The sequence below is a fragment of the Tiliqua scincoides genome, chromosome 2 (genome assembly GCF_035046505.1).
Source record: "Tiliqua scincoides isolate rTilSci1 chromosome 2, rTilSci1.hap2, whole genome shotgun sequence".
In the NCBI taxonomy this organism is placed as follows: domain Eukaryota; kingdom Metazoa; phylum Chordata; class Lepidosauria; order Squamata; family Scincidae; genus Tiliqua; species Tiliqua scincoides.
In genome coordinates this window covers 97,784,466-97,810,750 of record NC_089822.1, presented here as the reverse complement: position 1 = coordinate 97,810,750, position 26,285 = coordinate 97,784,466, and the positions used below count along the sequence as shown (strand labels likewise).

The following is a 26,285-nucleotide window of genomic DNA, read 5'->3' as shown; positions in this document are numbered from 1 at the left end:
GGTCCCATCTGAAATTGGTTTGCAACCCACCTAATGGGTTCGCACCCAGTTTGAGAAACACTGCTTTAGAGCATGTGCAAAGTATATTTATATGGTGGCATCTACAGCTGTGCGTCCAGCAGGTTTGCTCCCTGGCACCGCCCTCTGATAAAGAATCTCAATCAAGGCAGCAGGGGAAGGTGGAGGATGCTCTAATAGGCGAAGCCAGGAGCTAATTAAGGGGCGGGGCTTCCAGCAGGGCGGGCTCCGCCTCTCCCAGAATGCGACCAGCAGTCGGAGTTGACTGCTGGCAGGACAGAGGCAAAGCTCGGTGGTTTGCACCGAGCGTTGTTGTGCGCGTGCGGTGATTCCCTGTCTCTTGCGGGCGGAACAAAGTTGCACTAACTACGCGCGCCCTGGTGGCAGGAAGCCGAACTTAAGAAGCTGCGTTCCAGCATCGCCTGAGGTTTCGCGCTCCTAAGGTAAGCAGGGCGATACTTGCAGCCTCATCTTGTGCGCGGTTCCTCCAGCGTAAGCTCCACTGCTAGGGGGCCCTTCGACGTGCTTAGGACTGCAGTTGTAGGCTCTATGCATGTACCCTCGGAAGAGCCCAAGCCTATGCATGTCTACTCAGAAGTAAGTCCCATTGTAGTCAGTGAGGCTTACACCCAGGTAAGTGTGGGTAGGATTTTTGCCTAAGGCTGCAATCCTATCCACACTTACCGGAGAGTAAGCCCTGTTGACTATAGTAGGGCTTACTTCTGAGTAGACATGCATAGGATTGGGGCTCTCAGATGTCTTAGAGCCCAAGCCTATGCATGTCTACTCAGAAGGAAGCCCCATTATGGTCAACAAAGTTTACTCTCTGGTAAGTGTGGATAGGACTTCAGCCTCAGTCCCTCTGGATTCAGGGCGGCTTGCTTGCTTGCTCTCAAGTTCAGCGTATGGGATGGGATGACAGTCTCTTTTGAAAGTTTCCCCTTGATCGGTGCCTGGAAGCAGGTCGCTCACCTGGACCTTCTCCAGAAGCCTTCTGATCTCGCTCTTCCTCGGCAACGAAGCCTGGACGGGTGAGGGATTCTCCTGAACTCCTCCGCCTCCTGCGATGGTCAGGGAGCTCCTCGCTCCGAACTGGGAGGAAAAAATGAGACAGATGATCGTGGCTCCAAGCGAGAGCGTTTGCGCCCTCCTGGAAGCCGGTGATCGCTGCTCCTCTTCCTCGGAGTGGTCTGTTACTTCGCAGGCGGAGAGGCACAAGCTCCCCTCCTCGCCCAGGCTCCTCGGTCCATTACTGTCAGTGGAAATAGTCCTGGCTCTTAGCTGCTGTTGTGATTCAGCCATTGCTGGACTGGAATGACTCCCCAGTTCCTTCTCGGAAAGGAACAGCCCAGATCCTTACTTACTTACTTACTTACTTACTTACTTATTTCCACTTACTCGGAAATAAGTCCCACCAAGTTCAATGGGGCTTCACTCCTGGCATGTGAGTAAAGACAGTACCAGAAGCAAAAAGGAGGGAGGGGGGTTACAAGGGGCAAAGTGCACATCTGAAGAGGCAAGCTCTGTCCCACATGTTGGGACTCTGCAAGAAAAATAACGGTGTCTTGAACTTTAATGTTCCCATCCTTGAAGGCCAACTGAAATGGATAACTATATGAAAAAATCAAAGCACTCTGGCAGCCCAATCCTATGCATGTCTACTCAGAAGTAAGCCCCATTGAATTCAACCGGGCTTACTCCCAGGAAAGTGTGCATAGGATTGCAGCCTAAATCCCTTCTGATTCTGAGAGGGGACTGAGAGCCCAATCCTATGCATGTCGACTCAGAAGTAAGCCCCATTAGAGTCAATGGAGCTTACTCCCAGGAAAGTGTGGATAGGATTGGGCTGTGAGGCACTTCAAATGACTCCAAGGATTCAGCAGTGGTGAGCATGGGGTGGGACAGGTGCTTGCCCCCCCCCATACTCCCTATGCAGACTTAGAAGTTTAGCCAGATCCTGCAGCTTTTAAAGAGATTCACTTGTACTGTGTGATCTGTTCACAGAATGAGTTACTGTATGTTGCAGCCCCATCTTAGGTTGGTTTACTCTGTCATAAACCCTACAGAAATCTGTGAGACTGACACTCAGGTAAATGTGCATTGGATTGTCACTACAGTCACCTTGCCAGGTTTGTCACTAAGAACAGACGCAGGTGCCTTTCCATTTGGATGAATAAACGATGCAATCCTGTGCATCCTGACCTATGAGTAAATCCTACTGAACACAGCTGTTTGTAAACAAGCATGGACTTATGCTGCCTGAGTTCATTACAATTCCCGATTTTGTACTCTTGTATAATGACACTGTTCGGAATGGTCATGTGGCCTTTGGTCAGGTTCCCATATGTTGGGTGGTCTGCTTTGGTTTGGTCCCCACATGCTGGGGGAAAGTGTTCTATTGTTATGGAACATTAAACCCTAGCAGTTTCACACTTGTAAGTATGGGATGTTGTTGAATCCCATAGTTGCCAATGTCCGGGCTTCTTGTCTTTTCTAGGCAACCACTGTACCCTAAGTATAGATGGCCATCCATTTGCAAAGGATGGGGCTCCTATACCATGAATAAGAGTTATGCAGGATGTTACAGTAACATGATAATTATGTGATTATAATACATTAATCATTATGTAGGATAGTCCAATGCAGGTTGGCCTTCAGGGATAAGGAAAGCTGTCCTTGCCAACATTCTTTGCTTTGCTACAACAGTGCAAGATCCAGGAGCTCCCTTTTCCTTTCCATCTGGTCATCTGAGGTGTCCTGACCTCAGGACTCTCAGCATACAGAAATAGCAATCCATGTGCAAATTTGGAAGTATTTTATGTTGTGTCTGCCTGCCAGTTGGGAATCAGAGCATAAAATATTCAAACGTAATGATTTTTTTTTTTCTCAAGGAAGCACAGATGAGGCACTGCTTGTTTTTTTGTTTTATTTTTGTTTTATTCTAGGTGTTTGGTAAAAGCAGGATAAACCACTGTTCTTACAGCTGACCTATCTAAAGGTTATTGTGGGACACCCAGATGCTGGGGAAAAATTTAATATATGGTTTTGTAGTGCCACTTGCTGTGCAGATGCATTTAAGCCAGTGGCACAAGGTGGGGCCGATGGGGGAGTGCCACCCTGTGTGCGAGGCTTGGCACAACATGACACAACACTGCCTGAGCCTCCCTTTGACAATTTTTGGGCTGCTTTGGGCCCAACCACCTTGCACCTTTGATCATGTTTTGGCCGCTCACCAGCAACAGCCTGCGGTGGCTGGGCCCAAAACAGATCCTGAAAATCGCCGAAGGGAAGTGAGCTTCTCACATTTTTTCTCATTTAAACCAAGAGCCCAGAAGGTTGGGGGTGACATAATTATGTCTCTCCCTTGAACTTTCAGAGCACTGCTGAAGGTAAGTGTAGCCACTGCCACCCCAAGTGCATTCTCAGGCAGGGATGCTTCTGACTTAAGCCTCACCTAATAATATCACCATCCTGTAGTTGCCAGCTGTTTTTACTGGCCATGCCCCTATGGCTTTAACTGTCTGACATGCAGAAAAAATGGTGCAGGTGAACCTTTATCACATGGTGATAAATGAGATGTAGAAAAGCGGGGAATGGTCATATGAACCCCCCTCCCTGTCATTTCAGTGTGTTGGGACTGGAGAAAAGTTGGGGACCTGTACCCTGTTCTTGGTAATGTGCCTCTTTTAAAAATAAATAAATGTTAAACAATGCCTTCAGCCATGTACTTGAGATCACAATTGGGGGGGGGGGGGAATAAATCTTGAATTTATAAGTGGGATTAGGGGGCAGAGTACATTCTTGTTTTTCTATGGAGAAGAACCCATCTGGCACTCAAACAGCATAATGTTAAGTACTTATTGCCCTAATGACTCTGGCAATATAATTCACGATGGTCTTATCCAAACCGCTTTGGGGAAATCTGAGTATTTCTACACACAGAAATTCAGGCAAGCAGACTTGTTGCTTCCCTTTGTCATGTGGTCATTGTCAATTGGTCAGCCTAATCTTCTGCAGCTTTGTTCAGAAATAAATTTCACCCTATTAGTGTTAAATGGGGCTTGCTTCCAAATAAGTGTGTGTAGGATTGTAGCCATAGTAGCCACACTATTAGGCTTTAGCACTAATGCACAGTGTACAACTCATTTATAACATTCACTTAGGGTTGATTCACAGGTTCCCCACTCAATGAGTGCATTCTTGCATGCCATCACAGTTCAAACCGTACAAAGAGAGCTTCTACACCAACCAGCATCCCTTCAGACACAGTGCTTTCAAATGGAGGCAGTTGGCACGGTCAGCAAGCAACATGTCAAATGGTGAGGCATCATTTAAAAAACATGCAGGGGTGAATGGCTCTTCACACACAGGAGGGCTTTATGCTGTTTGTCCTGATAGCCCTGTGATGTAGTAGGATAAGAGCAGCCAACTTCCGCATTCTTGAGGGTTACTTTATTTTGCTGCTATTGGACCTGGAGTGGACAGTTCCAGTGGCCTTGTGCATGCTTGTGGGTTCTAAAATGAGATTGGCATATCCAGCAGTCAAGGCTTATGAGTACAACCAATATGCCCTCTGATGAGAGGAGGTTGTGGATTAGGGTGCTGAGGAATGTATGTGTCATGAAAGATTCCTCTCAAGAGGCAAGATTGGCTATGGTGCACTGCCTTTCCAGAATTCAGATCAGCCAGTAATGCAAAGATATCCTACCCCCTGCCTTTTTTACAGGCAAAAAGTACAAGCAGCATTTTTTCCCCACACCTTAATTTGCAGGAAATAGCCACTGTGGCAGGTAACTTTCTGTGGGGAAAATAGAAAAAGAGCCAGGATGTTAGTGATCTGGGAGTTGGACTTAGACCTGGAGGATTCAGGTCCAAACCCCTGCTCAGCATGTAATTAGTCTGTGGAACTCCATGCCACAGGATGCGGTGATGGCATGTGGCCTAGATGCTTTTAAAAGGGAACTGTACAAATTTCTGGAGGAAAAGTCCATCATGGGTTACAAGCCATGATGTGTATGTGCAATCTCCTGATTTGAGAAGCAGGCTACCTCAGAATGCCAGATGCAAGGAAGGGCACCAGGATGCAGATCTCTTGTTGTCTTGTTTGCTCCCTGAGGCATCTGGTGGGCCACTGTGAGATACAGGAAGCTGGACTAGATGGGCCTATGGCCTGATCCAGCAGGGCTCTTCTTACGTTCTTAGCCATGAAGCTTCCCGGGTGGCCTTGGGCCAATCACTGTCTCTCAGCCTCACCTACCTCAAAGGGTTGTTGTGACAACAAAACAAGAAAAGAAACCATGTATACCACCTTGAAGTCTTTGGAGGAAGGGCAATATAAAAATGTGGAAAAAATTAACGAATCCAAAGAGGAAAGGGTTATTACCCTTCCTTTCAAGATGCTGCAATGTCAGTCTCAATTCTGTTCATCTCCAATGGCTGTTGGTGGCTATTTAAAAATAAATAAGAGGGAGGGAGAAGCTTCCAGTTTTAAGGATGTGTCTCATTGACGTGCTTGTCATAATGTGTGGTTTGGCCCTCTATTCATGGGGGCAACAACTAAGAGGCCAGGACAACATGCTATGTCAAGAGCATATGCATCCTAGATAGATGCACAAAATCCATATGACATGAAAAAGTTCAGTGACAAACGAATGTGAAAGGGAATCTCTGAAAAAACTTGAAAACCACTCCTGTAGGATGTGGGAAGCAAAACCCTTATCCTATCAATAGTTGCTTATTACATTGTATCCCACCCTTTCTCCAAAGACCTTGAGGTAGTTTGTATGGGGTAAACCCTTTTTATCTACTCTCCGGTCCTATGAGTAGGGTAGGCAGAGACATAGTGACTGACCCAAGGTCACCTGAAATTACAGGGCTGAGTAAAGATGTCAGAATAAAGATGAGCCAGCATGATGAAATGGATTGAGCACTGAAGAGTTACTGGAAGCCCCCCTTCAGTGCTCTGTCCATTTCACCATGCTGACTCATCAATCCCGAGTTCATTGTTGCTTCTGCGCTGGAGGCAAACTGAATAAACAGCCTCACTGGGGGGAGCTTTGGTCAGTGGAGACAAACTACAGGTTGGATTTCAGGGATGCACTTCCGATTTGCCGCTGGAACCAGATACTTGACATGTGTATAGGGTGTCCCAATTGCTGAAGGAACTTCAGGTGTGTTATCTTAGATAAGCCTTACAACAGCCCTGTAAAGTGTGAGCATTATTGTCCCCCTATTGCTGATTGGGAGGGAGGGGACTGAGGCTGAGATGGAGTGACTTGCCTAAGGCTTAGTAAGTTCATGACAGAGATAAGATTTGAGCCAGGTATGTGCTAATTTACAACATAGGGCACAATCCTAACCCACTTTCCAGCACGGACATAAGGGCAGTGCTGCTCTGAGGTAAGGGAACAAGCATTCCCTTACTTTGAGGAGGCCTCTGTGAGTGCCACCCAACTGCAGGATGCAGCACATGTCCCCTTGGCACAGCTATGTCAGAGCTGGGAAGTTGGTTAGGCAGTAGCATAGCTAAGGGGGTGCAGGGGGTAGCAAATGAACCTGGCTACAGGATGGGAGGGGCTACAGCACGTGGGCTACAGGGTGGGGGGGGCTACAACACGCGGGCAACAATGCCCACAAGCCTATCGGGCTGCTGCAAGGCATACACAGGAGGAGAGTGGTTGCTGCAGGCATGCAGCAGGAGAGAGGAGATGGGGGGGCAACAGTCAACTCACTCGCTCCTCGCTGCCATTCACCACCCCCAGCGACTTAGATTGGGCTGCAGGTGCGGGGCGAAGCAGCCAGCCCAGCAGCTGAGGAGGCGGCGGCGGCGGCGGCGGCGGCGGCGGCGGCAGCAGCAGCAGCAGCTGGGCACTGTGTGGTCTGCTGCTGCTTGCCCTCAGCAACTGCTGTGATGTCCAGCAAGAAGATTGATCTCTGCTGCTTGCAGGGTGAGGGGGGCAATTATTTAGCTCCAGACAGTCACACAGGAGGGAGGCATACAGCAGAGACTTAGAAGCCCAGCCCTATGCATGTCTACTCAGAATTACGTCCCATTATAGTCAATGAGGCTTACTCCCAGGAAACTGCATAGGACTGTAGCCTAGGTTCGACTACAGGCACAGACTGGCAGCCAAGAGGGAACTGCTTGATGTTGCTCCTCTTCCATTCTCCCCTCGCCTTCCCTCCTCCCTGCCTTCCTGGCTGCTATCTTGCAGTGCCAGTTATGGTGGGCTCGGGCACTGTGATCTTCCCCTCCAAACATTGTCAGGCAGGAGGGAAGAGCTAGAAACTAGACACTGGGTGCTGGGACCAGTGTGAGGAAGGGGGGCAAAAGTTTAGCCAGTTCATGCCTACAACTGCAGCCCAATCTAAGTTGCTCACCGGGGTTGCAGTCGTATGCACACTTTCCTGGGAGTAAACCCCATCGACTATAATGGGACTGACTTCCAAGTAGGCATGCATAGGATTGGGCTCTCAGTTGGCTGGCTGGCTGGCTGTGATTCCCTGCACAGGAACCTGAAGAGGAGAGCACACAAGGCAAGGCATGCGAGGCAAGCTGCAGGAGCAGTGAGCAGCACCTGGCACTCAGAGCAGGCCTGGCCTGGCCTCTTAGTAATAATCATCATCTCATCATTTATTTGTAATTCATGATCCCTATTCTATTCCAGTTCCTAAAGGTAAGCTGCTGGCTCTTATGATTTTCTCCAGCTCCTTGCACCTCTCAAACTGTATATGCACATGTTCCTGGGAGTAAGCGCCATTGACTATAATGGGACTTACTTCTAAGAAGACAGGCACACGACTGGGCTCTAAATTAGATATGCCTTTTAGATTTGTGGAAATAAGCGGGGTGGTGGTTTGAAAGAGGGCGCCTTAGGTTTCCTTGCTTTTTAGAAGCCTCCAGTGATTTCTAAGAACATTTCTATTTCAGCAAGCCTTCTATTTTCAGTCTTCTCTGGCACCTGGCATCTGCTACTTTTATTGATGGTTTTATGATTTGTTGTATTTTATGTGCTTTTGTGTTCATCCATAATGCCTGTGATTGTTTGCTGCTTTTTTTACATTTTACAGTTTTATTTTAGATGTATATATGTTCAAATTGTTGTGAGCCACTTTGGATGCCCCTCAGAAGAGAGTGGGGTGAAAAATTAAATAGGTAAATAAATAACTCAACTTAGTTTTGGGAAACAAATATACAGATGTGAAACAAATATACAGTAGTTTTATTTTCAGACTGATAGATCTAAAAGATTCTTCTGATCTTTTATAAGCATTACCAAGCAAGTTTCTTAGAGTGGCAGCAAGTTGCTTTCACTGAGGGAGGGAGCACACTAGAGTCAGTGGTATTGATGTTAGGCTCGCTAAATTGTTCTTTGTGGCTTACCTCTGGATTGGCCTTGATTTTCAGAGTCAGTATAAATTCCTGTGTGTGCCACAATATTTTCAGTAAATCAGATCTCAGATAAAACTTAGAGCTTGTTTCCAAATACACGCACCTCCAAAGTGTGCTTTAATTGGTGAATCAATTACTAAAGGTTTACCGAACTAATTGGTAGGGCTATGAGTTTAGGGCACAAGTATTTATATGGTGTATTGGAATAGAAAATGGCAAACAAAACGTTAGCAATTGCTTTTCGTCTCTTGCTGAGGGGTAGATCTTATGTATTACAATGTAAGTTCTCACTTCCTTCAGTCTGAAAAAGGCATCTATGTGTGGTTTTGATATGTACATCCACTTAAATGGATACCCAATATTTTTTTTAAATAAATTGAGGCCCCTAAATGTTTCAATCTACAAGTAAAAGCCAATTCACATCTGACAAAAGGAATATCGAATATTCAGTATTGCAAATAAATGGAAAAATACACACTTCTGTCCATCCTGAACATTCTTTTTTTATGTCTTTAAAAGTAGCTAAGACAAATGAAGACTTTCCTCTTATGAATATAAGAAAGTGGTGGCAAAAACATCACCTGTTGAATTTGTTAGGTTGCTGCTAAAGGCACTGGAGCAAGGCAGAAATAAATGTGGCAATCTTGGAGTGCACATACCTGTGTAACTCCTTTTTTCTTGCTAATTATTGAAGAATGAAACCTTGCCTTGTATCATCTCTTCTAACTCAATGCACTCTGTAATTATTCCTGATGTCATTTCCTCCCATTTCCACTGGTTTTTCTCTTGCTGCGTTTCAGATAGGCTGTAGCTATCTCCCATATCCCTTTACAGGAAGGTGAGGGAGAGAAAACTTCAAAGCATTTGTTAACTGTTCTCTGACAACACTTTCTGTTAAGGACTGAAGTGGTTCACCTGCATTATAGAATCATTTGGGAACATTCCAGTGGGATGCTATTGCTGGTTCAACCACTCAAGAGGATACCGCAGCCTACAGTGATACTGTGGGTTGAGCCAGCAGTTAATAGCTGACATGAGTGCACCCTGTCAGGCAGTGCAAGTCCAAGTCAAAAGAACAGAGCTTCTCTCTAGTAACATCAGGACCATGTGAGACGCTTTATGAGGCCAGAGGAGGGTGAATTGAGGCCTGCTGAACTTGGAACCTCCTGGACTAAGTCTGGGACTGAGGCCAAAATCACATGGGCATTTTCAAGTGTTTTAATGATCATTTGGAAATCTTCCCATTTCAGTTAGTCACCATTCACAACTGATGTATTTTACTCCTATTTTAAAATGTCATACACCCACATGCCCACATCCTCCAATGTCAAAGAAGGTACCTCTCTTTCTCAGATAATGGCCCATACAGCCCTATGACTGGACTCAGATGCAGTCCCATTATGATGCCATTGGTGACAGTGATTGCTTATAGCCCCCCTTTTTTTCCATTCCTTCCCTATCTCACTAGTTGGGTAAAACTGACAAGATGAAGATAGTCGTGTCAGTGTATTCAGTGTCTGTTTCCCTACCCCTTACAAAAGACATTTTGCATATTCAAGCTGTTGCACATGATATTTTTTGACCTTCAGAAACTGACTAGGCGTTGGTGACCTTTCCCCAACCTTGTCACTTTCTCAAAGGTGGGAGACAGGGTTATTGATGGAAACAACCTTGCAGAGCATCACAGGAAAAGGAGATGTTGGGCAAGAGAGCCATGCCATACTTCTTAGTAAATACCAGAAAGAAATTTGGCTGCTTGATGCAATAGAGTGGAGCTGTTTAAAGGTTGTAAGGAACCTTGCATGACTCAACAGGAAAAAAAAAAAGATGGGTGTTGTAGGGCAGTAGTTCTCACACATTTAGCACCGGGACCCACTCTTTAGAATGAGAATCTGTTGGGAACCACCGGAAGTGATGTCACGACTGGAAGTGACATCATCAAGCATGAACATTTTTAACAATCCTAGGCTGCAATCCTACCCACACTTACCCAGGAGTAAGTTCCATTGACTATCATTGTTAAAAGAATATTCATAGTAGCTTGTTAAAAGTACAAATCTGTAACATTTCCCTAAATGCAGTCACATACCATGGTAGCATCAAGCCTAATATATTAAAAATAAAATATTGAAATGAATGCGGACCCACCTGAAATTGGCTCCCGACCCACCTAGTGGGTCCCAACCAACAGTTTGAGAAACACTGTAGGGCATGCAGGTAGAATGCATCCATCCTCAGGTGAGAGAAAAGCATTCAGGATGTTTAAAAGTGACTGTAAAGCTGAAGCCACCTTCCCTTCTTGGCTATTGAGCAGTCTTAAAACGTGATATGAATGCATTAAAATTGCATTTCTGTCATTCACTCAGGCCCTCCCAGAGCAAGATAAATCCTTTGATTTTACACATACAGTAGTATTCTCGAAGCACTTGCTTGAGACCCTTCTTTCAAGTACCAAAGGTTTTAGGGGATTAGCAATGTCACTTCTTGCAATTGGCAGGCAGTGTAAAACTTGTGGATTGGCTAGGAGTCTGCCCTTCTCTCCTGATTGAGTCAACACAGCAGTACCTCCTTCCTGATTTAGATCAGGTTCAAGTTCTCCTGTACCAGTAACTGACAACAGGGCCCCTAGGCTGAAAAATGCCCACCCTGTTTGGGTAATGCTGCCCTTGACCCTGCTAGAGTGGGCTGATAAAGCTCTTGCCAGCTTCCTCTGACTAAGACAGGATTGAGGGAGGGAAAGAGGGAGCCTGGAATGACTTGCCTAGGACAACTCTCCCTTTGTGTTAGCTTTCAGTATCTGGCCACTCTAGCAATTTTTTCCCCCCATTTTCATTTGTTATGGGTATTTTGCATAGCTGGGGAATTTTTGCAAACTCTGAAGAGGAATGTGCACAAAGCAACATTTTAGCAATGAAGTCTTGAATAATAGCAAGAGGGCAGAGAGGTTATGAGAGATGGGGCCTGCAGGCTGGCTAGATGATTGCTCTTCAGGAGGGATCAGTGAAATAGTTTGGCGTGCAGAATAGTTTATTGTAATTCTTTCCTAAGGTATATCCTGCCCACTCAGTACCCAAGCCCTTGAGGCAGCTGGCAACTGCATAGTAACAAAACAATTTTCTATGTGAGAGAGCCAGGCTTGTAGTTGGGGTTTTGGGCAGGGCTTCTACAATGTGGGGGCTTTTTTCCTGACTTCTGTGTCATTAACAGGCTGCTTTGCACATGGGAACATGACCAGGGAAACTGCCCTACCACTTAATGCCATACCAGGGAAAACTAAACTACATTTTTGTGTGTTGGGCTACGAAAAGCACAGAAGCATGGTCCTCAAAAGTGGAAATCTCTTTTCTGAAATGTACTCTTTCTAGTGTTTGGCAAGGCATCCTTTCTCAGCATATGAATATTTCAGGTATATGCTTAGCACTGATGCCTCCCCACTGCCTGAATTACCCCCCTCCTCATTTTCCTGTCCCTGCAGCACCCACCCTCTGGTGGATAAAGGCAGCAGATGGGGGGGTGAGTAAGCAAGCACATATCCCCCACTGTTGATAAGGAGGGGAGAGAGGGACACCCCATCTCCCTTCCCTGCAGCTAGGCATGCAGCCTACCTGCTCTGTATGCTGGGAACCTGCTCCTATCCATTTGAAACAGAAGCAGTGTAGAGGAGGGAGGCTGCGTACCAAGAGCATGCAAGGGTAAAGGGAAGGGTGAACTGTCTCCAGATTGCCTCGCTCTGCCTACTTGGTGCTTTGTAAGCAGCTGGGTGGGTAGGGAGAGGTGATCTGAGCTATGGCATCTTTTGTTTCTTCCTCTTTCTTCCTCCAGCAGCACTGGAGGGAGAAGGGGTCTGCCACTGCCATGTTCCTCTTCTCACTTGCTCCTCGACTTGACAGAGGATTGGAGCTCCAACTAGAGAGACAGGGTGGAGAAGGCACAGGCAGACAGGCCAGGGCTTCTGAGGGGCTTGTTAGTTATCTGTCCTTCCAACTTTGCAGCTCCAAATAATGATTTCATGGTGCTTCATGGTCAGGGTGGCCTTGGCATGGATCTCTCTACTCAGCCGTCAGGGAGTGGAGCAGTAGCAGTTGAAAGATGTAGAACAAGCTATTGTAGTTCATGCCCCCAGCCAGTGGCATCGCTAGGGTGGTGCGGGGGGTGCGGGCTGCACCAGGTGACGTGCACAGGGGGGGGCGACACGCGCTTGGGAGGTGACATGCTAAAATTGCGGTGGTTAGGAGTAACCCCATCATATTATATACCGTTGGATGTGGAATTTTGAGCAGAATGCAGTGCAGTAAACCAGAGTGAAATATCTCCTTTCTATCAAAAGTTAGGGCCAAAAAACTGGAGAACAAAAAATGAATGGAGCCCTATGGAAAGCGAAAGTGAGGCGTATTGCTTGTTTACTTGCGAGTAGGCAAAATTGCTTTAGTTCTTCAGAAAGGGCAGGCTGAGAGGAATCCAACGATACCAGAATGGTCCTGATCCAATGAGTGCAGCCCCCAAAAACACCTGAGAAGATAGTCCCTCCCTCCAAGCCGATGAATGTATTGAGCCCTATGGAAAGCAAAAATAAGCCTCACGGTTGTGTTTACTCATGAGTAAGCAAACGTGCCTTAGGTGGTGTGGAAGATCAGGTGAAGGAGAGTGTGAAGCTACCAGAATGGTCCTGATCCTATGCACCTGCAGCTAAACAAGTGCTCTAGAAGGCAGCCTCCCCCCCCACACTAAAAAGGATCAAAACAGGCTTCAGCTGATAAGGTGAACTTTTTTGAGACTTGCAAAGCTAGGTAGATCCTGACAGTGATCTGGTTTAAACAGAAGTTCTTAAATTGAACTGGGCACTGGGTAGGGCTGAAAACCTTATGGGTTTTGGAGGGGGGGTGTTATTGCAGACTGGCTACAGAGGAAATTCACTTGGTGGAACAGGGCTGGCTTCTGCTTATTTAATTATTTGTTTTACTTTAATTATTTATACTTATTTATTTTAATTTGCCTGATGATGTTACTTCCACCATGACATCACTTCTGGTGGGTCTTGGACAGATTGTCATTCTAAAAAGTGGGTCCCAGTGCTAAAATTTTGAGAACTGCTGCAATAAGGTGTTAGTAAGTTGGTACCCTGGGGGTGTATGTGTGACACCATTAGTGACTAAAATCACAGTTTGGAGGAAAATCCCATCATGTTATGTATCAATCAATGCGTCAATTCATGCAGAATGTGTTCTGTCTTTGTTCTATCAAAAGGTACAGTCAAAAAATCAGTGGGGGCAGAGTGATGGTACATCACCATGCCCACCACCTGGGGTGTTGCCCTGCCCACTGCGTGGGGGGTGACGTGCTGGCATCCTGCACCGGGTTACGCAAACCCTAGTGACGCCACTGCCCCTGGCCCTTCTGTTGCAAAGCCTTTTGCTACTTCAGTGCTCTCTCTGATCCATGTGGTTCCTTATTTTGAACCAGACACCACTTGTGTATCAAGAATTTGTCTGCCACTGTTTAACTATGGGATGATCTTCCACTAACTAGTAATTTACTGTCAATTTCATATCCGGTCTAACTTCTCTTGGCCTGGTGTGAACAGAAAAGCCACACCTGGCAATATTCTCTTTCCTATGCACCTCAGAAAGGTATAGGGCCACTCCTGCCATTACTCAGAGAGAGGCCTCCGGTGACAGATTCTGCCATGAAATGGTAGCAGGGTAATATAATATTTTGTAATCACCAGGGTCGTCGTCTGTATTTTATGCCTTGGGTTACTAGAATGTCTTGGGTTATCTTTTAAAAGTTATAAGGCAGTGACTTTCAACCTTTTTCATCTCATAGCACACTGGTAAGGCACTAAAACGGTCAAGGCACACCATCAGTTTTTTGACAATTGATGAGGCACACTGTGCTGTCAATGGGGGGCTCACATCCCCCAATGGTCCTACTGATAAATGACCCTCTCCCAAACTCCTGCGGCACACCTGGGAACCATTCACGGCACACCAGAGTGCCACGGCACAGTGGTTGAAAATGGCTGTTATAAGGAGCCTCTCAAATTGCTTCTGTGTGACTGGACTCTGTGTAATGGCAGAGGTAAACTGTTGTATTTTGTTTGCTCTGTGAGCCAGCCTAATGAGATTGACCATCTCCATTTTGGAGCATTGCTTTTTTTTTTGGTGGGGGAGGAGAGGCATACTGTTTAATATATTGTTGCAAGCCATCCTGAATACTGCAAGGAGGTCGTGTAACCATTTATAAATAGCAGCCGCACAAAACCCAATTATCTTCCATTCCTACTTGCCTTTTTAGTTTTATGCTCTACTCTTCCCCATCCCTTCATACTTGGAACTTCCCCACCAATTTGGTAGCTGAACCAATGTTCTCCACGCAACTGGGCTGATTTATGTCCTAAGCATGTGATGTACATTGCACCTAGGTCTGTGTGTTTTCTGTGTTTTAAAAACAAGGAATGATGTGTCAAGGAAATTCCCATTCCATAATGGTAAAAGCTGAATTCTTTGTATAATTTGAATTCTTTGAATTCTTTGTATACCTTTGTATAATTATACCAAATAAGGACACTTTCTGGTTTCCCTTATTTGCATCATTTATTTTGTAGTGTTAGCTATTTTACATAATTGTGTGTGTGTTTGTCATGAAGGGCAGGGGCTACAGAGGACATGGAAACCCTCACCACTGGAAATCTCATTCAGCAACTCTTTCAGCTCCTGAGATTTCAACCAGCATAGGAGCAAGGAACTTGTTCTAAAACAGGGGTGTCCAAAGTTTTTGGCAGGAGGGCCACATTGTCTCTCTGACACTGTGTCGGGGGCCGGGGGGAAAAAAGAATTAATTTACATTTAAAATTTGAATAAATTTACGTAAGTTTATATAAATGAATATATTAAAGATGGAACTTATATGAATGATTGAAGGTCTTGAATTGCTCAAGGCTTATAAAAGGCCTTGCACAAAGCAAGGCTGGCCTTTCCTTTGCTGCCGCTACTGCATCACAGACATGAAACAGCAAGCCGTGGAGGAAGCCCTCATCCCACAGCTCATGCGAGAGCTGTGAAAGGTTAAACAGTTGCCCTCACTCTGAGAGCAGTTGCATCGGGCCATTGTGGGCTCCAACAAATCTCCGGAGGGCCAGAGGCTCATTGGAGACTGGGGGCTCCCTGACGGCCACATTGAGAAGCCTCGAGGGCCGCAAGTGGCCCCAGGGCCAGGGTTTGGGCACCCCTGTTCTAAAAAGAAAGCTGAAATTCTCAGGAATCTGATTTTAATTTCAATTTTGTGCCCCCACAGAATGTTGGCATTTACAGAGCTCTGGTTATATGTTCCAAAGTGGATTTGGTGGTCTCTATGTGGCGACCATAACACAGGCCTACAAAAAAAATTATTTTTAAATGACTAGGATGTTTGAACGAATTTAGGGTATTTTGGGGGTGCTGAATTCAAAAATGGCATCACTTTTGCCCAGCTGGCTCTGGTTTGGGGGGTATTGCATAGCCACATGAGGAAGCTGATGCTATGGATTCCTCATGAGAAAGCTGCTTGATTTGGCATATAAGATGGCTATGCCATACCTCCCAATTGGGCAAAACTGATGCCATTTCTGGATTTAGCACCCCAAATATACCCAAGAATAGGTCTAAATTTTATGACAACAAAATGTGTGTAGGCCTGTGTAATACACAATCAAGCTCTCTGATGAGGGAAGTGAGTCAGGGAAAAGACTAACCGTAGACTCTTCCATACTGCGTTTGTTTTTGTCTTTCCATCCCAGCCTGCTGTTGTCTGACGTCTTCCTCACACTTCACCTAGGTGTATTTTTAGAACCAAAAACCCTATAAAAGGCAACGTATTGATTGCCTTCCATCCCGGCTCTTGCATCCTCCCCTAGAATTGTGTTCCATGGCTCTCCTGTAATGTGACCTCGGAGTTGATGTTTCTATTATCTCCTGTGTTTGTGTTCTGAAATAAACCAGACCCCTCGGGGCCTTTTGCCACAACCAAAGTGTGCCCAGTTGCATTTTAACTTTTCTCAATTTTGTCAGTGACAACAGTGTGGTATCCCAGTTGTGCATAATGAATCGGGTGTGGGGGAATGCATAGTCATAGGAAGCACCCGACCCCCTCATAGAGATTCCAGTCCGTTTTCCTGGCATATCAGCTTATTTTTAACAAATGATTTTAAACAGTGAATCTCTCACTCGCTTTACATGCAGTGCACGCCAATGTGTGTTTACTCAGAAGTAAACTGCGCTATGTTCAGTGGGACTTAGGGCCCAATCCTATCCAGCTTTCCAGCACTGATGCAGCCATGCCAGTTGGGTGTGTGCTGCATCCTGTGGTGGGGGGCCAGTCATAGAGGCCACCTCACGGTAAGGGAATATTTGTTCCCATACCGACTGCATTGCAGCTGTATTGGTGCGGGAAAATTGCTTAAGATTGGGCCCTTACTCCCTAGTAAGGGTGTTTGAAGATTACGTATTTAGTTTCCCTCCCCCCTCTCATATTGAATTTCTCAGGATGGAATTTTTGTCTCCGGTGATGCTAGGCTTGTTTCCTATTACCTTTCCCTGAAAAGGAAGCATCATGATCCGATGTGTGCATACTTGGGAGAATGCCCCATGAATCTTGGTGGGACTGACTTGCAAACCACTAGATGCACAAGTTATTGCAAACAATTCTAAATATCATAGCTTGGGTTTGTGTACACACAATGCTGTAGTTAATGCTCTTTATGCAGAAGCATGTCACAGAACTAAACCTGTCCATTCTAGTGTATAGTCCAATTGGTCAACCAGAACGTAAACATCCTCGAGTGTGACAGGCGTTTGCTAAAGCCCTCCTTTCTCCTCTTAGCTTTGTCTTGGTTCTGCTTGCCTTGCTCTGAACTAATCATTCTGCTCTTGGAAAATATCGGTCAGGTGTCTGACATTCAGGATGTGCCCAGTAGCTTGTTTTAGGGCAGCTGTGTGCCAGTGAATGGAAAGAAGCTGGCTGACCTCTTGTTTTGTTGCCACAAGATCCTTCCTGATTTGGACTCCAGTTTTGTTTGCTCAAAAGGTGTCTGTCATCCAGCCATGTCAAAGGTGCTTTCCCTCTAGCATTTCCAGACATACTGGTGGTGCAGTGTTGTCTGCAGCAGAGTTGGTATCATGGCTGCTGACTTCCTCTCTCTTGTCTTTGCATGTCCAAACACCTTTCAGTGAGATCGTGTGTCATTGCATGTCACTATTAACAGTCACCTTGTGTTGATATATGCCAATGACTCTGGTGTGCTATGTGGCAGGAAATACCAGCCTGACCGGACCAATGATTTAATATCTAAACATATGTAGATATCTATTGCATGAGACTTTGGTGGGCTGTGTTCCAAGTCTGGTTTCCTATGTGGCAGCATGAGAGCTGCAGCAATGCTGCTCCATCCCATAGTGCCAGGCTAATATATAAGCCCTTGTCATGGCAGGAGTCTTAACACTGGCATGATGGACAGCTGCTGCAACTACCTGTGGATGATTCCCTTCCTGACCCTTTTCAGAACATTGCCCACCAGTTCATGTCCCATGTCTGGACCTTGTAACAGCTGAGAGGGATAGAGGCATGGCTACATTAACTTGCCCCACTGATGAGAGGAGTTCTCCAGGAGTTGCTGTAGCAGCTCAGCAATCCAGTAGCTCAGTGGTTCCCAAACTGTGGGTCAGGATCCACCAGTGGGTCAAGACCCACTTTTTAGTGGGTCGCAAAACTGATGAGGAAAATGTACTGACCCCAATGGAAAGTGAAACTGAGCCACATGTAAGTGTTTACTTGTGAATAGGTGAATGTGCCTTGGGTTCCAGGCGAAGGCCAGGTGAAGGGGAATGCAAGGCCACTAGAATGGTCCTGATCCAATGAATATGGACTCAACAAATGCTCCAGAAGGCTGTCTCTCCCCCCCCCCCCGGCCCATAGTAAAAAAGGATAAAAATGGGTTTGAGAAGCTGGTAAAATGAAACTTTAAAGACTTGTAAAGCTAGATGGGTCCCGATACAGTGTCATTTTAAAAAGTGGATTCTGGTGCTAAAATGTTTGGGAACCATTATACCAGCTGCTATAGCCACCCAGAGGCTTTTGTTATGTAGAGACTCTAATGGGTGCTTCTTCATGAAGTGGATCATGTCATGGATGAAAATGCACTTTGCCTGTACTGTACAATGTAGCAGCTCCGATAGCAGTCAAGGCTTCAAGAGAGGCAGAGGTAGTACTGTCAGTAACAGATGGTTTTATGATACCACTTTGTTTCTGCATTACAAAGCTGCTGGCCCAGATGACAGCATGATGAAACCCCATTAATTATCCATAATTAGGCCAGCAGCTCAGAAACTCCTCCTCCTCCAGGATGAAGCTTGCTTATTCTTTAAACTGTGCCAGAATGAGTCTGATTCTGTCTCGCTGCTGTGACGAAAAAGTTCTTTTGGACGCAGCCATGATCACACAGTTGTTGTTTTCATATGCCAGAGTGAATTGTTCCTCCATACCAAAGTAAGCAAAATTAGGACGTTGGGGGGAAACTACGAGATAAGTAATTGATGCAATAATTCAGAATCTAATCCTGTTAAGGAGATTAGTAACCACCAAAGCATGTGTTCCAGAGGGGTTGTTTTTGCTGGGATCGTGAGATGGAGAGCATCTGAAGAACAGGAGAGATTCCATGCAGTTGTTGCTGAAAGGAGACAAGTGAACCATCTATAAAGGATGTTGCACATCAAGGTAAAAGGGATAGGGTTGGAACCAGAAGCGGGGCTTAGAAAGATCCAAAAAAGTATGTGATGTTTGAATGATCCCAAACAGGGATTCTAAGGATAGCCTCAGCAGATTCTTCACCCACAGTGTTAATCCAGCTTTACAGGTTGTATTGCATACCAGGAAGTCAAATTCAAAGTTGGCAGGTGGCTTGCCAAGCCAAACACCTGACAAGCCACACCTCCTTATGCACCTGACAAGCTGTCTGCCTTTTAAAAGAAAACAATATAACCTATATAGTAAAGTGGTGCACATGCATTTACGCATTGATTCCCTCACTTATTCATAAAAGTTTTAAGGACAGTTGAAAAAACTGTTTTAGGGATTGGTAGAGTATGTTGATGATGTCTCAGGGACTAGCCAGTCTGTACCCATTCCAGTTAGATTTTGTCCAGTTCATTATGAACAGTGCTGAAAACCTGCAGAATCCTCCATCCCCTTTCCAAACTTGTTCCAGGACAGAAAGATTCATGCTTGTTTAGAAAACATCAACGGCTCTTACCCCATCTTAGGCTACAGTCCTACGCATGCTAAACTGTTTTGTTTCTCAAATCCTTTTCAGTTTTTTCCCCTGCCTAAGTGCAACAGAGTTGTTGCCAAGCTTGTAACTTATATTTTATGGTGACGCTTGGAATGGAAGTTCTTGCAGCAAGTGCCAAAGGCTAAAACTTCTGAGAAGGATGACTCCTTGCTTGTGTGTCAGCAAACCACATGGATTTCCTGCATGTTGCATTTATATTTAGAAAGAAGGAGCCTGTTTTTGCATTGAATCAATTGACTGATTTCAATCTGAGTAAATCCCATCATTCTACAGACACTAAAAACCTCCGAATTTTGCAGTTACTGTACTATTTGTTGAGTCCTACAATATGTTACTTTACTGCCAAGCTAACTGGGCCTTCCACCAAATCTGAAAGTGGGGAGGGAACAATGGACTATAAGTTGAAGGCGTAAGCACTCTGACTGACAGTTCAATCCTATGCACGTCTTTTCTGAAGCAAGTCCTGAGTTTGATGGGATGCACAAGTAAATTCCACTGAGCTCAATGGATGTACTCCCTGATAAGTGTATATGGGATTGCAGCCTTACACAAAAATGTGAATAGGGTTGCAGTCTAAGATTGTAATATTATGTACACTTATTGGGGAATGAGGACCGAATCCTATCCAATTTTCCAGTGCCAGTGCAGCTACACCAATGAGGCATGCTTTGCATCATGTGATGGGGAGGCAGTCACAGAGACTTCCTCAAGGTAAAGGGAACATTTGTTCCTTCACCTCAGGGCTGCATTGCAGCTGCACTGGTGCTGGAAAGTTGGATAGGATTGGGCCCTAAGTCCCATTAAACTTGGTAGGACTTCCTTCTGAGCACACATGCATAGCTTTGGGCTATAGTCAAATTGTCCTTCCATCTCTAGTCAGAAGCCATCACGTAGGTACTACTGGAAAAGTCTAGGTCAGTCTTCAGAAAAGTCTACAAATCCAGCCAAGTGGCAATTTAGCTAAATCTATTTTGTTATGAAGAATTCCTGAAGAAAGCATGTTTGTCTAGTACTGTACTGTATTAGCAAACAAAAGAAACTGCATTGTTTTGTGGTGAACAGATAGATTTGCACGTTAGCTACCGTGCCGGTCTGTCTTGTTCTGACTGTTGTGGACAGACTGTGCCAGAAGCTTTTGTTTATAGAGCGGGAGGGGAATGCTACTTTTCTATACAAAAACTCTAGTATGAATAAAGGGCTGTGGTACCTTTTTTCCTGAGGTGGAGAAGAGGGATTTTCAGCAGCTGCAGCTTGTCATACAAGGCTGAAAAAAAGTTACACCTGCTAGTGTCAACTTTTTTCCTTTTGCACAACTGTTGAGGGTACAAGCAGGGTCTCAGTCTCAATTTACTTCAGGACATGCTGGGCCTAAGAGAGAGAACAAATGGGTTCTATCCAAAACAATTAGTGCTGAGGAGACTCCTGTGGGGGAAAGTGTTGTCTAAGGTCCCCTGAACCCAGTTGGTGAAGAGTCAAAACTAGCACCTTAAATTCAACTCCGGAATACATTGGTAGTCACTGGAAGCAATTCTGGTGTAATATAGTTAGGACCAGATAGTTATCATTACATGTCATTACAAACTGGACCAAGGGTGTCCAAACTTTTTGGCAGGAGGGCCACATCATCACTCAGACACTGTGTCAGGGGCCGGGGAAAAAAGAATTAATTTTATATTTAAAATGTGAATCAATTTACACAAATGAATATACTGGAGATGGAACAAATGAATGAATGAAGGTCTCACAATCGCTCAAGGCCTATGAAAGACCTTGAGCAAAGCAAGGTCAGTCTTTCCTTTGCTGCTGCTTCACGGATGTGAAACAGCAAGGCTTGGAGGGAGCCCTCGGCCTGCAGCTCATGTGAGAGTTCAAATAGTTGGCCCTTGTGCTGAGAGCAGTCGTGTTGGGACAGTGTGGGTTTCAGGAAGTGCCCAGCAGGCCAAAGGCTCATTGGGGACTGGGTGCTCACTGTGGGCCAGATTGGGGGTCCCTGAGGGCTGCAAATGGCCCCCAGGCCAGGGTTTGGGCACCCCTGATCTGGACCAATAAAACCAACTAGGACGGCCAATGTAGAATGCATTGCGGTAGTCTGGTCTAGAAGGTACCAAGTGTCAAGGTTTGTATCTCCTGTGAGAGGGCTCAGTTGACAAATTGGTCAAAAATGATAAACTCCAGAGAATCTCTGACAGCTAGGTAGTCGGGCTGCATTCACAATCCTTATTGGGGGTGTGCAACCCCATCCAAAGCAGAATTTGGTTTATTTGCTCTCATTCGAGCCATCACTTATCTCCATTCAGATTACACCTGGAGTGGCTGAAAAGGAAATGCAGAGTTGGGGGATCATCAGCATAACTGATGGTGCTTCACTCTACACATCTCTGGATAACTGTATCCAGTGGTTTTATGTAGATAATGAATAGCAGGAGAGACAACACTCAACTTTGTGGCACTCTGTTGGACAATTTGCATGGGATGAAAGCCTTTTGGCACCTACCTGAGAGTTGGGAGTAGAACCAATGATCTGCAATATCTCTAGCATCTAATTCCTGCAGGCAATCCATGAAGGTTGTCATCAAAAGCTGCTGAGAGATCCAAGCAGCTTAGTAGAACTGCATTTCCCCCCCATCCTTCTCTTAGTGCAAGTTGCCTACTAAGAAGTAGTGGCATTTACAGTCCTCAAAATATCCCAGAAAGCAGATTGATTAAGATCAAGATCACTGCTGTTTTTCAGAGTATGACAAGATGGATCTCTGCCCGCAGTGAGCCTACTACCCAAATATTTAAGGAGGAACTCAAACTGGAGCACTAATTCGTGACTCCTGCAGGGCTATGATGAACACTGTCCCATGTTTTGCTGAGATGTATCTTTGGGGGGGGGGAAGGTTTCCCTTAGTGGAAACCCCTGTAATTTCTTTTTATGCCCCCCAAAGGTACCTGGTCACCACTGTTGGAAGTTGGGAAATGCAAAGAGAGTGCACACAATGGCACCACACAAGGGTGGGCTCTGGAGATGAACCACTTGTCTTCTGAGCTGCTTGATGTTGGTTTTCAAATAACTTCTTGATTTCTTTCAGTGCAGCTAATACAAGGGCTTGGCTCAAATGGGATTTCACAGTTCTTGCAGCTCATGTCCTTGAGATGTTAGAAGAGCATCCTGTGCCTTCAATCAGTAATTATCACAGGCAGTGTATCTCTGGAACATCACAAAAGCTTTTAAGCTTGTCAGCTGTAGTTTTAGGAGTTGGGGGGGGAAGCGGCAGAACAAATATCCATTTTTAACAATCAGTTGTCACTGGCGGGGTAGCACCAGCATGGTGTGGTGGGAAAATGGTTGTTTTCAATTTTGTAACATTGTTTTATCTGCCTCAGCTAGAAGTGGCTCTTCATTTAAGATCCAGGTTCAAATCCCTCAACTATGAAGCTTCCTGGGCGACCTTGGGCCAGACACTTTCTCTCAGCCTCACCTACCTCACAGGGTTGTTATTAGGACAAAAGGAGGGGAGCAACTGTGTATGCCACCCTGAGCTCTTTGGAGGAAGGGCGGTGTAAAAATGTGAAAAATACATTTGAAAATCTCAAAGTAATTAGAGGTGGGAATGAATTTTGTACTGGTTTTGGCAAGGATGATAATTGAGTGGAAAAAACCATCTCAGGCTTATGCTTGGATTCAGTCAGAACTAGTGACCCTGGAAAGGAAGGATGAGAAATCCTGCAGTGGCCATTTCTGCAGGGAGAATAATAGAGGCAGTCTTTTCAATCCAGCATAGAAGATTGACTGCAGAAGTAGGCTTATACCTGCTTGGCTGATGATAATACACATGATGTTTGCCCCCCAAGGAATCAATAGATGGTTCTTATCATGCAAAGAAGTAGGAGCAGCCCCATTGCAGATGACTAGTTGCTTGCTACTAGGACTTTAAAGGGTTCTCTCTTATTTTTGGTTCCTGATTAAAATATGTTCATAGGAAACGCTACTTATTTTCATTAAGTAGTGATGAAAGGTACCACTGAGCATGTACAGAATGTTTTTCAAGCCTCTTAGTAATCAAAATTAGCCCACATCCACTTGGGCTTAGGTACAAGGGCTTTCATAGTAGAGGCTGGGACTCCCAATAGTAAATAGGCAGTATGCATACTTCTTGGCAGTATGGCTGGATAGAATTACAGTGGTAGGTTGATGGGTTCTTGGATCCTCAAAGCCCTGTCTGATTGTTGTTGCTTTTTTGTGATGGTTCCTTACATGACTGGCTTCCATACTGCAATGATAACTCATAATCAAGGGATTGGAATGATTTTCTTCCAAATAAGGAGCAAAAGTATTTGGGGCTGTTAGCCTAGGAAAGAGACAGCCAAGGGGAGGGACTGCTTATATAACCATGAAGTGTAGAGAGAATGGATAGATACGACATAGTTCTTCTCATAATCCTAGGACTCGGGCACACTGATGTTGACATGGAAGGTTCAGGACAGACAAAAGGAAATACATCCTAAACCTAAACCTACCATTAACTTATGGAATGCATTCCTGCAAAAGTGATGATGGATAGTGGTGTTAAAGAAACAGCTATCTAAATGAGCCACAAGAATTATTCCCAACAGTTAAAACAAACCTCCATGTAGAGAAGTTATATACCTTTGATTATTAGGTAGGAATAAATAAACGGTTGCTGGAATACCCTTTTTCATGCCCTGCTTTTGAGTTTCCAGAAGACTGTGGCTGCCTGCCATTGGAAGCAAGGTGCTGGACTAGATGGGCCTGATCCAACAAGGCATTTCTTACGTTCTTTTCTCAGTGCTTCCCAGGAATGCCAATGTCTGTTGGGCACAAGTGGAAGAGGAGAATTGAACCATGTACCACTGAAGATCTTACCTGAACCCTGTGCTAATCTTTCCCCCCACCACAGGTTGAAAAACGAATGAACCCATGTCTTCCAGGCTGGTTATATCCAGGGCGGGCGGCTGAGCTGGGATCTTGCAAGATGCTAAGCACGGGAATAACTTGGCTGTGTTAAAGCTGATGTGAAGCACACACACGTAAGTCTTGGCAGGATTGTTGATTCAGTTTAGTCATGTATGTATACATATTCCATTCTCTCTCTCTCTCTCTCTCTCTCTCTCTCTCTCTCTCTCTCTCTCTCTCTCTCTCTCTCTCTCTCTCTCTGGTTTTGTCTGTAAGTTTGTATCCACACAAGCTTGTTGGTAGAGGTTCATTCATACTGTAAAATCTTACTTGACATGTTTAGTACTGTATTTATCATTCATAGCTGATTCATTCAGGCCTCTCTAATATAACCACATTGATCATACACACCAGGAAGTTAACATCACAGACAAACATCGGAGTAGTCATTTCCAGTAATTAACAATTGCTATGCTGTATGGAAAGGTAGCAACCCCTGTAGAAGGAGAACAGTGTTGCACATAGTAATAGTGTTGTAGCATACTTGATGTATTACAACTTATATAAACAAAGGAGACCTATAAACATTGAATAGGCATTTGTGATACCTTCTCTGAGCTTGGTTCACTTCATATTCTAATTAGATACCCATTCACACCATCTGTCTGTATACCTCTCACACAAGCACAGATGGACCTCTCAGTTGTGACAGCTGTTGTGACAGAAGAGACTCACCTTTCTTACACTTCCATCTGATTCTAGCCCTTGTGCGTTGATGCCTTTTAAAAACACTTCTGAGCAATTGGAATGTTCATACGTATTCTGTAACTCTTCATGAGCTGACCCAGTGGATTGGGAGAACTCACTTCCATCCACCGAGCTAGAACTCTTAAACAATATGTGGAAGTTACTGAGTTATATTTACTTACGTTTTCTTTTCCTTTTATCCACCTCATCCAATTTGGGACACACATTTATTTATTTATTTTTCACATTTTTATACCACCCTTCTTCCAAGGATGTCAAGGCAATGTACATTTTTCCTCCTCTCCTTTTGTCCTCACAACAACCCTGTGAGGTAGGTTAGGCTAAGAGATAGACTGGCCCAAGGTCACCCAGGAAGCTTTATGACTGAGTGGGGATTTGAACCTGGATATTCCAGGTCTAAGTCCCACCTCTGTAAGAGTTGGTTCATCCTGGCTCTCAATGTGCAAAACCACTATTCTTCTGCAAATTAACATATTCTGTGCCTTAATTTAAAACCTCATCCATCTCTTTCCAGCTCTAATAAGTACTGTGACAGTTATATAATCTAAATCTAAATAAACATCACAAGTCTCCCAGTCTAACTGTCACATTTGAAATCATAAATGTATGACAATGGGAACCATTTTTGTATTACTTTGCTATGTAAACTTATTGGGAAAGGTGGGGGACTCTGCCTCTTTAAAAGTGATTACTTTGGGAAGGAAAAATTGCAGGAAGATAGTGAGGGCAGCCCCCAACCTGAGTGTTACAATAAGGAAATTTATCTACCCATTGTATTGCCAATCCAGAACTTGAACCTAAGCACTACAATTATATGTGGGAGGGTGTCAGGGCTGCTACACAGCCCATCCCCAACAATGAGTACTGATCTCATTGTCTTGCTGAGC

The 26,285-nt window shown here is 44.9% G+C and overlaps 1 protein-coding gene across 1 annotated transcript in view; it reads left to right on the top strand.

Moving 5' to 3' along the window:
- The first annotated feature begins 286 nt into the window (after nt 1-286).
- The window catches only part of FRMPD1 (FERM and PDZ domain containing 1), a 70,325-nt gene continuing 44,326 nt past the window's right edge, over nt 287-26,285 (top strand). The window contains exons 1-2 of the mRNA XM_066616018.1: nt 287-461; nt 24,635-24,764. The gene's annotated coding sequence lies outside the window, so the exon portion shown is untranslated. The remainder of the gene's footprint in view (nt 462-24,634; nt 24,765-26,285) is intronic.